The 15,452-nt window shown below is 34.6% G+C and overlaps 1 long non-coding RNA gene across 2 annotated transcripts in view; it reads left to right on the top strand.

The window, feature by feature from the left end:
* Positions 1 to 2,183: 2,183 nt before the first annotated feature.
* Positions 2,184 to 15,452, top strand: part of LOC123380395 — an 89,206-nt gene continuing 75,937 nt past the window's right edge. For both annotated transcript variants that reach the window (XR_006586093.1, XR_006586094.1), the window contains exon 1: positions 2,184 to 4,882. This is a non-coding gene — a long non-coding RNA (uncharacterized LOC123380395). The remainder of the gene's footprint in view (positions 4,883 to 15,452) is intronic.

Here is a 15,452-nt window from a genome sequence, read left to right as displayed (position 1 = left end):
GGTCCTTTTAAAAATCTAAGTCTAATGGCATTCATGCCTGCATCTAGAATCCTCCTCAAACTCCTTATTTTATTCAGAGTAAAAGCACAAACACTTATAGTCATCTAAAAAGGCCATCCTGATCCTAAAACAAGATCCTTTTCTTATCTTATCTCCTATCATTTCCCCCTCATACTTGCTCCAAGCCTACTGGCCTCTTACTCTTTGACTATGCTTGGTAAACTCCTATTGTGAGCCTTTATACCACCTACTTCTTCCACTTGGAATAACCTTCACCTAGGCATCTGCATAGATATCTTTCTGACTGCCTTCATGATTTTGTTCAATGTCACTTACTCAAAGCAGAGCACCCTAACTTCTGCCTTGCGCCTGACCCTTACAATCTTGTCCAGTTTACCCAGTCCATGATCCAGAAGCACTTTCCATGACAGTATAATGTATATAATGTACTTATTATCTCTATAGATTGTACTCTTTCTCCTTCCCCTAGATTAAAAGATTGGCAGGGATCTGCCATATTTATTCTGATAGTTTATATGTCCCATTCATTTAAAATGGTGCCCAGCATAGTAAGATTCAACTTTTGCTAACAACAAACAAAACTGATTCCCAACTGTTGTATGTGATGCACTCTTTCTCTCTCAACTCTTAGGGTTGTCCGTTTATCCTTAATATACTGAAGTTTCATTACAATGCCTACATGCTTGTTTTTGCTGGAATTTGTTTGCACGTATTATTGTATTAGTGTTGTTGTAGATGTTGTTTTAACTAGTATCGAATTCTGAAGACTCATCACATTTATTATGTAAAACTTGAGACCTTTATTTCTTTACAGGTTGCTTGTCATCCATACTCACTATTTGTACTTTTAAAACTCTAATTAAAAGTATTTTGAAGCTTTTGGGTTGACACTATTGCTCTAAACTCTTTTCATATTTTCCTTACTTGTTTCCTTTGGACTATACCATGATCTAGTTTAACATGATTTTATTAACTGTGTTGTCTTTACAATTGATCCTAATGATTTGTTGCTGCTTTGGTCATTTTAATATTTATTATTCAATTTCCAAGATTTCCGACTTTTCCTGTTTTATAACAAATTTTCATTTTACACAGTCTCCTATCTTTACAGCACTTGGTTCCATTTTGAATTTATGAATTTTAAATATATGAGTTTTATAATTTTCTTTGTAAGTATAATTCTGTTTATCACTTTTTGCAGGTGTTACATATTCTGTATGTTTATATCTAGAATTAGAACTTCCTTGCATGAACTTAATTATGAATTGGCTTTCTATCTTTGGGGGGTGGGAGGAATTTCCCCTGCACCAGTTCTGGATTGTATGTGCTTCCTTCCCAGGAATCAAATAGGGCTAAATTAAATTCTAGCATGAACACATATATTTAGTGTTACCTTAAGGAACAGAGTTTCAGTTTTCTTACCTTTACAACAGAAATGTGTACGTACCGATTGTGAAAATGGATTTAAATGATTTAAATAAGAAAATATATGAACTTTCATATATATTAAGTGATTGATATATGATTAATAAGTATTATTAGCAAACTGTGAAATTCTTGAGAACATATTTTGAATCTTGTTTCTTTTTATTCTCAGTAACTACCATAGTAACTGTCATACCATAGGTAGAGTTCCTACTTGTGGAGTGAATAAAGGATGGAAAGGAGGAAACGTTGTTTGTTAGTTTGTTTTGGCATTTATTTAGAAGTAGCGTTAGTCTTTTTAACTTCTTTGTGACATTTTTTTCTGCTGTGTCTAAAGGATACTTAAATATCACAGTTGAGAGTACTGGTCATTGGTTGTCAACGCCAGGTATTAGAGTCATGAGAGAAGACAAAAACACTGAAAACCTGGTCCTCAACTACAGAGTTTTTGATTTAGTTGTTTTTAGGTGCATCTAGTTCATTACATGTAATTCCAGTGGGCAAATGTTTTTAAAACAATAATAAAAATATAGGGTTAAAATTAAAACAAGATGGGGTCCTTGGGTGGCTCAGTTAAGCATCCAACTTCAGCTTATATCAGGTCATGATACGGTTTGTGGGTTTGAGCCCTGTATCGGGCTCAGAGGCTAGAGACTGCTTCGGATTTTGTGTCTCCCTCTTTCTCTGCTGCTTCCCCACTCACGCTCTCTCTCTCTCTCTCTCTCTCTCAAAAATAAGTGAACATTTAAAAAAAATTAAAAACAATTAAAACAAGAAAAATACAAAGTCTATATATTGATCCTTAATACACATAGCCAATATGTATCTCTGATTATTTCACAGATACATCAGCATAATTTTAACAATATTTAATAGACAATAGAGCTTGAATTAGATTTTATGTACAATAACAATATGGCAAATACACAGCAAAATGTTAAAATAAGATGATAAAATAAGCAATAGTGCTGTTAATTATGTTTCAGATTTAGCTGGGAAAAATTGTTCTGAAGATAACGTTTAAACCAGTCTATAGTTTATTCTAAAAATTATATACACCTGCATTCAACATTTTGATCATTTTAATCATTTTAATTAATTTAAAAAATAAACCTAATTTCACTTATTTATTGTTTTTTACTTGCAACTTTGTTGTTGTTGTTGGACAACTGATGTACTCTAGGCACTGTATTATGTACTGGTGGCACATAATAGAGACTGATACTTCTCACCTACACTTACATACTAAAAGTAATAATAAACGGTCCACACAATTATAATCAGTGTTACTAATTTTAGGGTGTAAGTTTCAGTAATGTTTTATCAGATGTCAATTCTGATTAGTATTTGAAAGGCACCATAATAAAAGATATAATTACTTGAAAGAAGAGAAATGATGAAAAATTAATTTTCCTTTAATAATAAAAACATCTTATTTAGCATATGAAATTAAGAGAATAAAGTGGGTTCATTGTTTATGTCCAACACAGTACATAATTATATATTGTTATGATAGAATAAATTTTTTACAACTCAGAAAAAGAGCTCTGTGAGACTAATGACAGTTTCTGGCCATCTAGACTATATTTTTTATTCCATTAATTGTCCAATGACGTATTTGTATCTTAAACCTGGAGCCAAAAAACCCAACTTATTTTGACATCTTGACAGCATTCTCAAAGCATTAAAAAAAAAAGTGATATTTGTAGCAAAATAAACCTGTGAAGTTAGGGGTAATTCTATTTTAATCTAGTTGTATATTCAATGTAATAGACTCCTCTAACACCTATGGATTCTAACAGCTATTAGGACCACCTTGAATATGGTTCCACATTATTACAAGTTTTTAAGAAATGGTCTCTGATGTCATGGACTTGGGTGCTGGGATAGAAGAATTCTAAAAATAACCCTCAATGGCCCTTTCCTTGTATCATTGCTCCTTTATCTGTGGACAGAATTTATGAATATGACTAGATGTTACTCCATGATTATGTTACATTACCTGGCACAAGTAATTTTGCAGATGTAATAAACATTGTTAATCAGTTAACCTTAAAATAGATTATTTTGGTCAGCCTAATCAAATGACAAAGCTCTTTAAAAACAGAGTTTCTTTTGTTTAGTTACAGAATGAAAAGGAGAGAGATTGTAGGTATGAGAAGGGCGCTTCCCTGCTGCCTTTGCAGGTGCAGAGGGCCTTGGGAGAAGGAACACAGGCCAGCCTCTAGGAGTGGAGAATGGCCTCCCGGCAGAGAGCTGACAAAACAAAACAAAACAAAACAAAACAAAACAAAACAAAACAAAACAAAACGGTACCCCAGATTTATAGCCACAAACAACTGGATTCTGTTGACAATCTAGGTGAGTGTGGAAGCAGATTCTTCTCCTGAGACTCTAAGCAAGCGCCTGGAACTGCCAATTCACTGATTTCAGACTGTGAGAACATAAGAGAACTCAGTCCAGCTGATCCAATCCTGACCTAGTTATAAGACCAATAAATGGGTATTGCTTTAATCCTTTGAGTTTGTGATAATAGAAAACTGATACAGGTATGAATCCAGCTTCTGCCACTTCTTAGGTGTACAAATAGGATAACTTAAGGAGTTATTGTGGGGATATTATGGGGGATACAGAGAAGGGAAAATACGGTTGAAATGCATAGCATAATGGAGCATAACAATAAAGAAAATGAGCTAAGAAGAAAAATATAGACCTTTACTTTAAATGAATCATGTATTATACACAAGAAGAAAAATCTTAAACTAAGTGTTAAAATGGTTTTAATGCTAAACATTTCCTATTCTATTGTTAAACTAGTATGCATTGAATTAAACTGATAGTTATAGTGCTAATCACAACTGCTTCTAAATCCCAGAAGAGCCCCTTATATAGAAAGTGTACACAATAAGAATACAAATACCAACGTAAAAAAGCAACAGAAAGAAACACAACAACGCATATGCCAACATGGAGAACTTTGTATGAATTCATTCCATTCTCATCGTCCATTTATTTGCGCTTTTTGTGTACTAACCTCTAATAGCTTTATGTAGTGCTAAGAGACAAAGTGGGGCATGTTAAAAATTCTTTTAGTTGTGCATTTACGAATTTGAATAAAGTACGCGTCAAACCATGAGAAGCGAGGAATGATCCAGCAAGTGGAGCCAGGCAGGGGGAGAAAAGGCGGAAGCAAAGCAAGGGCCTCATTGATTGGCTATAGCCTAGATAGCGGCTTGTGATTGGTTGTCCTTAGGTTTCGCTCTGATAACTTTGAAGCTTTTGCGGTTTCGATTTGGTTTGTTTACCTCAGCCGCCGGGTATTAGAGCTATGTCAGGCTAATGGTCTTGTTTTATTACGAGTTAGTACTCGTAGGCGTATTTTAAACTGAAACTGAGGAGCAGAGAGATTTCATAACTTGCAGAAGACCGCACAGAGGTGAGTTTTGAGCTGATGTCCCTGTGGTTAACCTTTCTTAGTCTTCATGTCATTTTAAATTGGGTCTTGGGAACATTTTTCCACGGATGCGAGAGAACTATTGTATCAGAATTGAGTTAAACGGCTGTAGGACACCCAGCTGGGGTTGCAGAACTGCTTGGTTTGAGAAAAATCTCCGCACTTTTGGTGAACAGAGCACGGAAGTGGTGAGCGTGGTAGTGGAGGAAGAACACAGAAGGGTATTTTTCCTCTGTGATACGTTTAACATTTACCATAGCGCCTCGCAAAATGTTGGTGCGTTTTAAGTGCCTATAAGTCATGGAAAGAATTTTAAGAGAGGAAGCAGGTGACAAAATAATTATTGTAAAACGAATGTTGATAGAATGACAGACACTTGACAAAACGTAAGTTGTGTGTGTATACACACATTTTGATGTCAAACCATTAATGCTTATCCATTAAAATTATTATTTAAATACAGGAATACATAAAGCAAACGATAATAAAATAGTTACATATCTATCTTAGAGACCCAGTTTGGCTTTATTTTCACAACTACTATAAACAAATATTGGATGAACCATTTTTTCAGTATTAACTTTTAAGACATGGGGAAATGCTAATAAAATCGTTTTCAAGACACAGTCCCTGACAGTTTGTAACAGCAGTGCCTAATCTAACTTGAGAAAGAACACCCCGAAATGTTTTGGGTGGCTGGATCATGCACATTTGCAAATGTGGCATCACACAGCAGCTCAACTAAATAAATTTCTGATCCTATGTTAAATCTCGAATTGTATTATATTACATGATAGTAATAGATTTGCTATTAACTTAGCTTTTCTTATTACATCTCAAGATAAAATATTTGTGTTTTAGTAGTTTTGCTGTATTTTGTCAAATGCTATTAATATGGAAATATGTTTTAGACAAAATATCTGATAAGTCACTTATTTGAAATTTTTTCTCTTATAAAGCATTGTGCTTTCCAGCTTTGTGATTATGTACTCAGCATGTTTCATAAATGAATTTTGGTGCACATTTATGCCAAGTACAGAAGTTCTTCCAAAGCACTTTTTGGAAGTACAGTTTGGAAATCTCTTCATTGTTTCCAGTTGCTAAGCAACACCCCCTCTTTGCCTGTTGCCATGGTTCCTCATGAATCAGAGATGACACAAAGCCATCTGTTTCAACCAGCACCCCTCCTTTCTCTAAAGTATGACCTGCTGTAGTCATCCAGAGGCAAGATGGAGTAAGTTAAATGTGACTTAGGTAGTCTTAGGTAGTTGTGAGAGTAAAACTTCTATAAGGTAATTTTTTTTTCTTTTTTTGTTTGAAAAGTAATCATTCCTTAAAAGAAGGTAAAATCACTATGCTGCCAAAATGCTACATTTACAATAGACTGAAAGTACAATCTGAAATAATAAAGAAGAAACAAACAGTAAAACAAAACCAAACAAAATAGCTTCAGGTATTTTAAACTATTGGTTTTATTTCCTTTAATTTACTGTGGTGCTTACTATCTGTAAATGTACTTCCTAAAATAACGTTTAAAAGAAATGTTTGGAATATGTAACTAGAGCAGCCAACTTGTTTAATCCCATGGAATCTTTGAAATAGAAGTGAACAAATTGTCACTAGGATTATCCTGAATAAAAATTGGAATTTGCCTTTGTTTTTATTTTCCCAAAGCAAAACTAATACTATTTCTTGGACTCCTAACTGGATGGTTTCAGAATGTGCCTGGAGATACGGCTACATTGAGCTTGAAAGTTTTACCAAATATCCTTTATAGATACATAAACATTTATAAAGAGAGTGCTAGTCTCAATAATTTGTTCAGAGTCTGTGAAACTAAAAACAGAAAGTAAACTTTCACTTATTTGGGATGTTAATAGTTTTGGAGTTTACCAGAGTATTTTTTTAGCACAGTAAATGTGAACAGTGCCCTTTATTCATAATATTCTATTACATGTTGCCGTAACGTACCTTTGTTTTTCAGCTCTGTGCTGTTGCCTCTCATTTTAAAATCATTTCAAAATCCCCCAGTTTTAAAAACAGACTATTAAATAAGCGAGTTCTGGTGATTCACCTTTGTATACCTCTCTTCTAACCGCTTGGCAAAATGTGTTGGAAACTCCACGGACTTGCTTTTGGGGCCACATCTGAAAATGCCTTTCTTCCCTCTAAAAATAATGAATATTTATAACCAGCAATTTCCAGTTACTAATACCTAACTTGATTACATGTGCATGTATTTGAAGAGTTGTAATACTTGAACATCAGGTAGAATGTGTGTCCGTTACTAAGCTGCCTTATTAATCCTGAAAAAAAAAAAGGTAAGGTCAGTGTTACAATATTTTAGTTTTATGACACACAGATGTCTTTAACTCAATATGCATTTATCAAGGAAAAAGAAAGGCATATATTTCCAGTGAAATTAGATAAGTAGATCTGTAGCATTATCTTCTTAACACCTATGATTTGTCTCAGATTTTCAGTAATGCTTTCCTGTACCAGTTCCCACAATTAAATTTCCTTAAGCACTTGCAAGTAAGATAAAATAAAACACAATCTACTGTCAGACCATTTTGATTACACTTAATGCTTTAATTAAATCAATTTCAATGTTTTAGTGAATATTTTGGATTGATGCCCTGGACTTTTGAACTATATGTCATATGATTCTTAATAGGACACAGAATTCCCAGTATCTTAAAATATAAAGTTTCCTTAAATTTGAGAGATAGTCCAAATTAATGTGGGATTTTCTGTTTATAGAGGACAATATACAGTATGTACCTTGTTAGATTTAGAGTTTGTGTTTGGCCTGGTGTTCTGACGCTGTTTTGCAGTCAGTGTATTCTGTAGTTTGTTAACTATGTATACTGAAATGTTTATTTAAGCCTTTGCATCTTCCATATAGATTTTTTTTTTGAAAACTCATTATAAATGAGTTTTAGCATTTTATATCTAAAAGGAATTTGTGGTTAAATATGTCATAACCTTCATCCCTCTTAATGAAAGTGTGTCTTAACCGAGAATTATAACACATAGTATTTCTTCACATATTGAGGTGAAATGTTTTGACATAAGTATACACCTAGGAAACCATCACCAAAATCAAAATGATAAACATATTCATTAGCTCCCTAAAGTTTCCTCAGACCCCTTTGCGCTCCCTCTCTTTCACCTCTGCCCGTCCCAAACGGCTCCCCTCCCTAGCTAATCACTCTCTGTTTTCTGCTATTATACATTCGTTTGCATTTCCTATAATTTTCTATCAGTGGAATTATATAGAGCGTGCTCCTTCTGTTTGGCCTCCTTAACTGAGCAAAGTTATTTTGAGATTCCTCCATGTTTCCAGGTACATATTTCATTCGTTTGTATTGTTGAGCAGTATTCCACAGTATACCACAGTTTTATTTACTGACCTATGGATGAACATTTGGCTATTTCCAGTTGTGTGGTGTTACAAGGAAAGTTGCTATGAATATTTGTTTCTAAGTCTTTTATGCACATGCCCTTTCAATTCTTTTGACTAAATACCTAGGAGTGGAATGGCTGTATTATATAATATGCTTAGCTTAGCTTCTTAAGAACATGACAAAATGTTTTCCAAAGTGATTGTACCATTCTCATTTCTGTTCCCACCAGAGTTATGTGACAGTTTCAATTCTTACATATCCTCATCAACATCAGAATTGTGTTTTTAATTTTAACCATTCTAGTGACTTTGGAGGGGATTTTGATTTGTTTTTCATTTTATGTCATTAATGACAAACAAGATGTAGCATCATTTTGTGAGCTCCCTTGCCATCTATATATTTTCTTTGATAGTCATGTCTAAAATATATGTTTTGTCTATTTTTATTTGGTTAGTTGTTTTCTCATTGAGTTTTGAGAATTCTTCATATAGTGTGGATACAAGCCTTTTATCATATATGACTTGCAAAGATTTTCCTCAGTCTATGGGTTTGTTTTTTCATTTTGTTTTTAATTTTGATGAGGCCCAATAATCGAATTGGTCTTTTGGTGGCCATTTTTTTGGTGTCTTGTCTAAGAAGTCATTGTTTGACCAAAATTATAAGAGTTTTCTCCAAGGGTGTCTTCTACAACGTTTTATAGTTTTAGATTTTACATTTAGGTCTGTGATACATTTGAATTAAATTTTGTGTATAGTGTTAGGCTAAGTGTGGAGCACAGTTAATTTTTTTACATATGAATATCTTGAAAGTTGCAGCTCTGTTTGGTGAAAATATTTTCTTTTTTTTTTCTTTAAAAAAATTTTTTTTAATGTTTATTATTTTTGAGAGAGAGAGAGACAGAAAGCAAGCAGGGAAGGGGCAGAGAGACAGGGAGACACAGAACCACAAGCAGGCTCCAGGCTTTGAGCTGTCAGCACAGAGCCTGACGCGGGGCCTGAACTCACAGACTGTGAGATCATGACCTGAGCTGTAGTTGGCCACCCAACCAACTGAGCCACCCAGGCGCCCCATGGTGAAAATATTTTCTATACATTTTTCCACTGAGTTAGCTTTATGCGTTTGTCAAACATCAATTATTTATCCATTGTCTATTTCTGAAACCTGCATTTTGTTTGTTGATCACTTTGGTATGTTTACTCCAATACCAGTCTTAAATATTTGTTTTATGATGTCTTAAGATCAAGTAGTGTTAGTTCATCTTTTTAAAGTTATTTGTAGTTTGATATCTTTTGTATTTTCATATGAAATTTAGAGTCAGCTTGTTAATTTCTACAAAGAAACCTGCTGGGATTTTGAATGATTTTATTGAATTTATGTAGATCTATTGTGAGAGAATTAACACCTTAACACTTGAGTGTTCTGACCCATTAACATAGTATACATCTCCATTTATTTAGGTCTTCTTTAAGTTCTCAGGGCAGTATTATATAGTTTTCAATGAAAGACTGTCAGAAAAATTATCAACATTTTTGTCAGATATATCTCTAAAAATGTTTAAAGTATTTTAGTGTTATTTAAATGTTTGTAATATATAGAAATATAATTGATCTCTATATATTGATTTTGTTTTCTGCAACCACACTAAATTCATTTATTCTAATAAATTTTTGTTAATTTTATCAGATTTTTCCTTTTTTTTTTTTTTTTTGCTTTTAAGTTTTTCTCAAATTAGCTAACATACAGTGTAGTCTTGGCTTCCAGAGTAGATTCTCGGGATTCATCACATACATACAACACCCAGTGCTCATCCCAACAAGTGCCCATAATTGGCTATTGTTGATAGTGTTGCTGTAAACACTGGGGTGCATGTGCCCCTTTGAATCAGCACTCCTATATCCTTTGGATAAATTCCTAGTAGTGCAATTGCTGGGTTGTAGGGTAATTCTACTTTTAATTTTTTGAGGAACCTGCATCCTGTTTTCCAGAGTGACTGCACCTGTTTGCCTTTCCACAAGCAGTACAAGAGGGTTCTCTTTTCTCCATGTCCTCGCCAACATCTATTGTTTCCTGACTTGTTAATTTTAGCCACTCTGACCAGTGTGAGATGTTATCTCAATGTGGTTTTGATATGTATCTTCCTGATGATGAGTGATGTTGAATATCTTTTTATGTGTCTATATACCATCTGGATGTCTTCTTTGGAAAAGTGGCTGTTCATTTCTTCTACCCATTTCTTTCCTGGATTGTTTTTTGGGTGTTGAGATTGATAAATTCTTTATAGAATTTTGATACTAACCCTTTATCTGATATGTCCTTTGCAACTATCTTCTCCCATTCCATCAGTTGTCTTTTAGTTTTGTTGATTGTTTCCTTTGCTGTGCAAAAGCTTTTTATCTTGATGAGGTCCCAATAGTTCATTTTTGCTTTTATTTCCCTTGCCTTCAGAGACACGTCAAGTAAGAAGTTGCTGTGGTTGAGGTCGAAGAGGTTGCTGCCTGTTTTCTCCTGTAGGATTTTGATGGTTTCCTGTCTCACATTTAGGTCTTTCATCCATTTTGAATATATTTTTGTGTATGGTGTACGAAAGTGGTTCATTCTTCTGCATATTGCTGTCCAGTTCCCCCAGCACCATTTGCTAAAGAGACACTCTTTTTTCCATTGGATACTCTTTTCCTGCTTTGTTGAAGGTTAGTTGGCCATATATTTGTGGGTCCATTTCTGGGTTCTCTATTCTGTTCCATTAGTCTGTGTGTCTGTTTTGTGCCAATACCATATTGTCTTGATGATTACAGCTTTGTAATATAGGCTGATGTCCAGGATTGTGATGCCTCCAGCTTTGGTTTTCTTTTTCAACATTACTTTGGTTATTTGGGGTCTTTTGTGACTCCTGTAAATTTTAGGATTGTTTGTTCTAGCTCTGTGAAGAATGCTGGTGTTATTTGGATTGGGTTTTCATTCAGTGTATAGATGTCTTTGGGTAACATTGACACTTTAACAATATTTTCTTCTTATCTATGAGCATGGAATGTTTTTTTCATTTCTTTGTGTCTTCTTCAAGTTATTTCATTAGCTTTCTATAGTTTTCAGCATAGAGATCATTTACCTCTTTGGTTAGGTTTATTTCTAGGTATTTTATTGTTTTGGGTGCAATAATGAATGGGATCGATTCCTTGGTATCTGTTTCTGTTGCTTCATTATTGGTGTATAGAAATACAACTATTTTATCAGATTTTTCTACATACATTTTCCTCTGTAAATAGGAACAGTTTTTCTCCTTCCTTTTTTTTTAATGTTTATTTTTTTTTTTTTTTGAGAGAGAGAGAGAAAGAGAGAGAGAGCGAACAGGGGAGGGGCAGAAAGAGAGTGAGACCCAGAATCTGAAGCAGGCTCCAGGCTCTGAGCTGTCAGCACAGAGCCAGACAGACATGGAGGTTGACTCGCAGACCACCAGATCATGCCCTGAGCCCAAGTCGGAGGCTAATCGACTGAGCCACCTAGGCACCCCCAGTAAGTTTCCTTCTATTCATAATTTGCTTAGAGTATTTATCAGAAATAGATACTTGATTTTGCCAAATGTTTTTTCCTGCGTCTATGCAGATGAGTGTATCTTTTTCCTTCTTAAAAACATTTTAATATGGCAAAATATATTGATAGAGTTTTAAATGTTAAGCCAATCTTGTATTTATGACATAAACTCCACTTGGTCATGGTATGTTTATTGTCATTTTATATTTTGTTGGATTTGACTACATTAACTTTTGTTTAGAATGTTTGCCTATATGTTCATGAGGGATATTTCTTATAATGTCTGTCTGGTTTAGAGCTGTGCTCATAGAATAAGTTGGGAAGCCTCATCAGATTTATTGAAGGTTTTTATAGAATTTTTATTATTCCTTTCTTAAATGTTTGATAGTTCACTATGAAGCCATTAGGATCAGAAGTTCTCTCTGAGGCACACCAGGGTGACTCAGTTGGTTAAGTTTCTGACTCTTGGTTTCAGCTCGGGTCCTGATCTTACAGTTCCTGGTTTCAAGCCCCATGTCGGCCTCTGTGCTGACAGCACTGTGGAGCCTGGTTGGGATTGTCTCCCTTTCTCTCTGCCCCTCCCCCACTCAACACATGTACTCTCTCTTTTTCTCTCTCTCTCTCTCAAAAATAATAAAAATTTAAGAAAAAGTTCTCTTTGAAACACAGGTTTTAGCTACAAATTCAATTTCATAAATATGGGACTACTTTTCCCCTATTTTGTTCACATTCTCATATATGCTCTTAGATTTCTCCACATATCCATTCTCTACTGTTCATTCTAGAATCCCCAAAACCTTAACAAATACCTCTCCTGGTCTCAGTACCTTAACTGGTGGTGTGACCCTGAACCTCATATTAGGCCATTCCCAGGCCAAGATTATTGCACTTGTCTTTTACCATCAGAGTTAGACAACTGAATATTAAGAATGTGCAAGTGAACCAAAATGGTACCAAACATATTTTCCCCTAACTCTAATGTATAACAGAAGCCTTATATCTAATGATCCATATTTGTTAACCCTCCCTGAATATCTAATGATCCATATTAGTTAACCGTCCCTGAATGATGCTTCACCTTCTTGCCTGCTGGTCCTTTGACATGAGTTGTCCAAAGTATCCAAAGTCACCTGTAGCTTTTGGTGAAAATGGTCTAGTCAAGATGCTGCACTTCAGGAATTCTTGTATGTTTCCACTTGTTATTTTATTTTATTTTATTTTATTTTATTTTATTTTATTTATTTTATTTTATTATTTTGTTTTATTTTATTTTATTTTATTATTTTTTAGTGTTTATGTGCTTATTTTGAAAGAGAGAGCACATGCAAGTGTGGGGAGGGGCAGAGAGTGAGGGAGAGAGAGAATTCCCAGCAGGCTTTGCACTGTCAGCACAGAGCCTAATATGGGGCTTGATCTCATGAACTGTGAAATCATGACCTGAGCAGAGATCAAGAGTCAGACACTTAACCAACTGAGACACCCAGGTGCTTCTCCACTTGTCTTTTAATGTCTTTGTCTTCGACATATAACTTTCAGAGCTGCTTCCTGGGCCCAGTCTGAGCCCCAGAGTATTTACATTTGGAATAGACCTGAGTCCAGACTCAAAGAAGAGACAGATCCAGATAATCTGTAGCTTGAAGCGGAGCCTCCATCGTGGGCTCATCCTAGACCATTTAACTCCAGCCAACCCAAAGTCACTTTGAGTCATAAAAAAAGTGTTTAATGCTACTGAATTTTGACTTGGTTTGGTAAACATATCTAACCTATCCAAAAATTGGTCTGTAAGTGGGGTGCTGATGTAACAGAAACCTAACGTTTGTGGCAGTGTTTTTATTTTTTTGAAACTGGGTGGGGAAAAAAGTGGGCAAACAAATAGAAGTCCAGAAAATGACCATGAAATTTTTATAAGTGCTTGGAAAAATAACCAAAACTTACTGGAAAATCATCATATAGAGATTTTATGATTTTATTTATTTATTTTTATCATGATAAGTGTACTCTTGTATCTCCATTCTTTATTTTCCCCAACCCCACCTACTTCCCCTCTGGTAACCATGAATTTGTATTCTGTGGTTAAGAGCCTGTTTTCTTGGTTTGTCTCTCTTTTTTTCACCTTACTCATTTGTTTTGTTTCTTGAATTCCACATATGAGTGAAGTCATACAGTATTTGTTTTTCTTTGACTTATTTTGCTTAGCTTTATACTCTCTCACTCTAGCCATGTTGCAAATGACAAGATTTCATTCTTTTTTATGGCTGAGTTGCATTCCATTGTGTATATATGCCACATCTTCTTTATCTATCTATTGATAGATACTTGGGCTGCTTTCATAATTTGGTTATTGTAAATAATGCTGCTATAAACCTAGGAGTGTATGTATCCCTATGAATTAGTGTCTTTGTATTATTTGGGTAAATACCCAGTAGTGTGGTTCCTGGATTGTAGGGTATTTCTGTTTTTAACTTTTTGAGAAAACTTCATACTGTTTTTCACAGTGGTTATACTAGTTTGCATTCCAACCACCTGTTACTGGTTTTTAATGTGATTCCATTGTGATCACAAAACATACTTTATGTGCCTTAAATTATTTTAAATTCATTGAGATATATATTATGGGTCACAGTATGGTCTGTCTTAGTAATTGTTCCATGCGCACTTGAAAGAGTAGCATACTCTATACGCCTTTGTGGTGGTGTATTTACAAATATCTATTAGGTCAGCTTGGCTGATAGATTTGATTAAATTTATTTCTTTACTGATTCCCTGACAATGATTTCAGAACTTTTCTTGTGAAAGTAGATATTTAGTGGTGTAAGACACCACAAGGGCTATTTAAACGGCATCCAGAAAATATTGGTATGTTTAGCTTTTATTTTAATTAATTTCAAAGAGCTTTCTTCCCTTTTGATTTCTCTTTAACCCATTGGTTATTTAAAAGTGTGTGTTATTTACTATCCACATATTAGGGCATTGTGAGATATGCTTATGTTACTGATTTCTAAGTTAATTCAATTAGTCTCAAGGATCATATCTTCTATTACATGATATCTGTTAAATTCATTGAGACATGCTTTGTGGCTCAGAACACGGTCAGTCTTTACTAATATTCAGTTATCCCTTTGAAAGAATATGTATTCTGTTGTGGAGAGTTTTATAAATACCTGTTAGGTCATGTTCGTTGATGGTACCATTCAGGTGTACTGTAACCTTGCTGATTTAATGCAAGATCTGTTTTTCTATAAAGTACTGAGAGAAGGATTTTGAAATCCCTGAGTAGGATTGATTTTTTTTTTTTCCAGTTTGCTTGATTTTTGCATCTCTGTTAGGTTCATTTTGAAACTCTGTTATTAGGTGCATACATATTTTGTGTATGTTAGATGGGACCTAATGTTAATTAAGCATTGAATCTGGCTAATTATTTCTCACTACTGGGGAAAGACCACGATGAATACTCAGTGTCATGTGAATTTTGAGATTTGCCAATAAGGTTGGTAGGAATAGGTACTATCCATAGCCCCATGTCAGTTCTGCTGCATAGTTCTCTCTAATCCTTTCGGATAGTTATTTACCCAGCCTTAGGTTATTTCCGCATGTGCTGATCAGAACTCTGCTGAACA

Source organism: Felis catus, chromosome A1 (genome assembly GCF_018350175.1).
Source record: "Felis catus isolate Fca126 chromosome A1, F.catus_Fca126_mat1.0, whole genome shotgun sequence".
In the NCBI taxonomy this organism is placed as follows: Eukaryota; Metazoa; Chordata; class Mammalia; order Carnivora; family Felidae; genus Felis; species Felis catus.
This window is presented reverse-complemented; position numbering and strand designations above follow the sequence as displayed.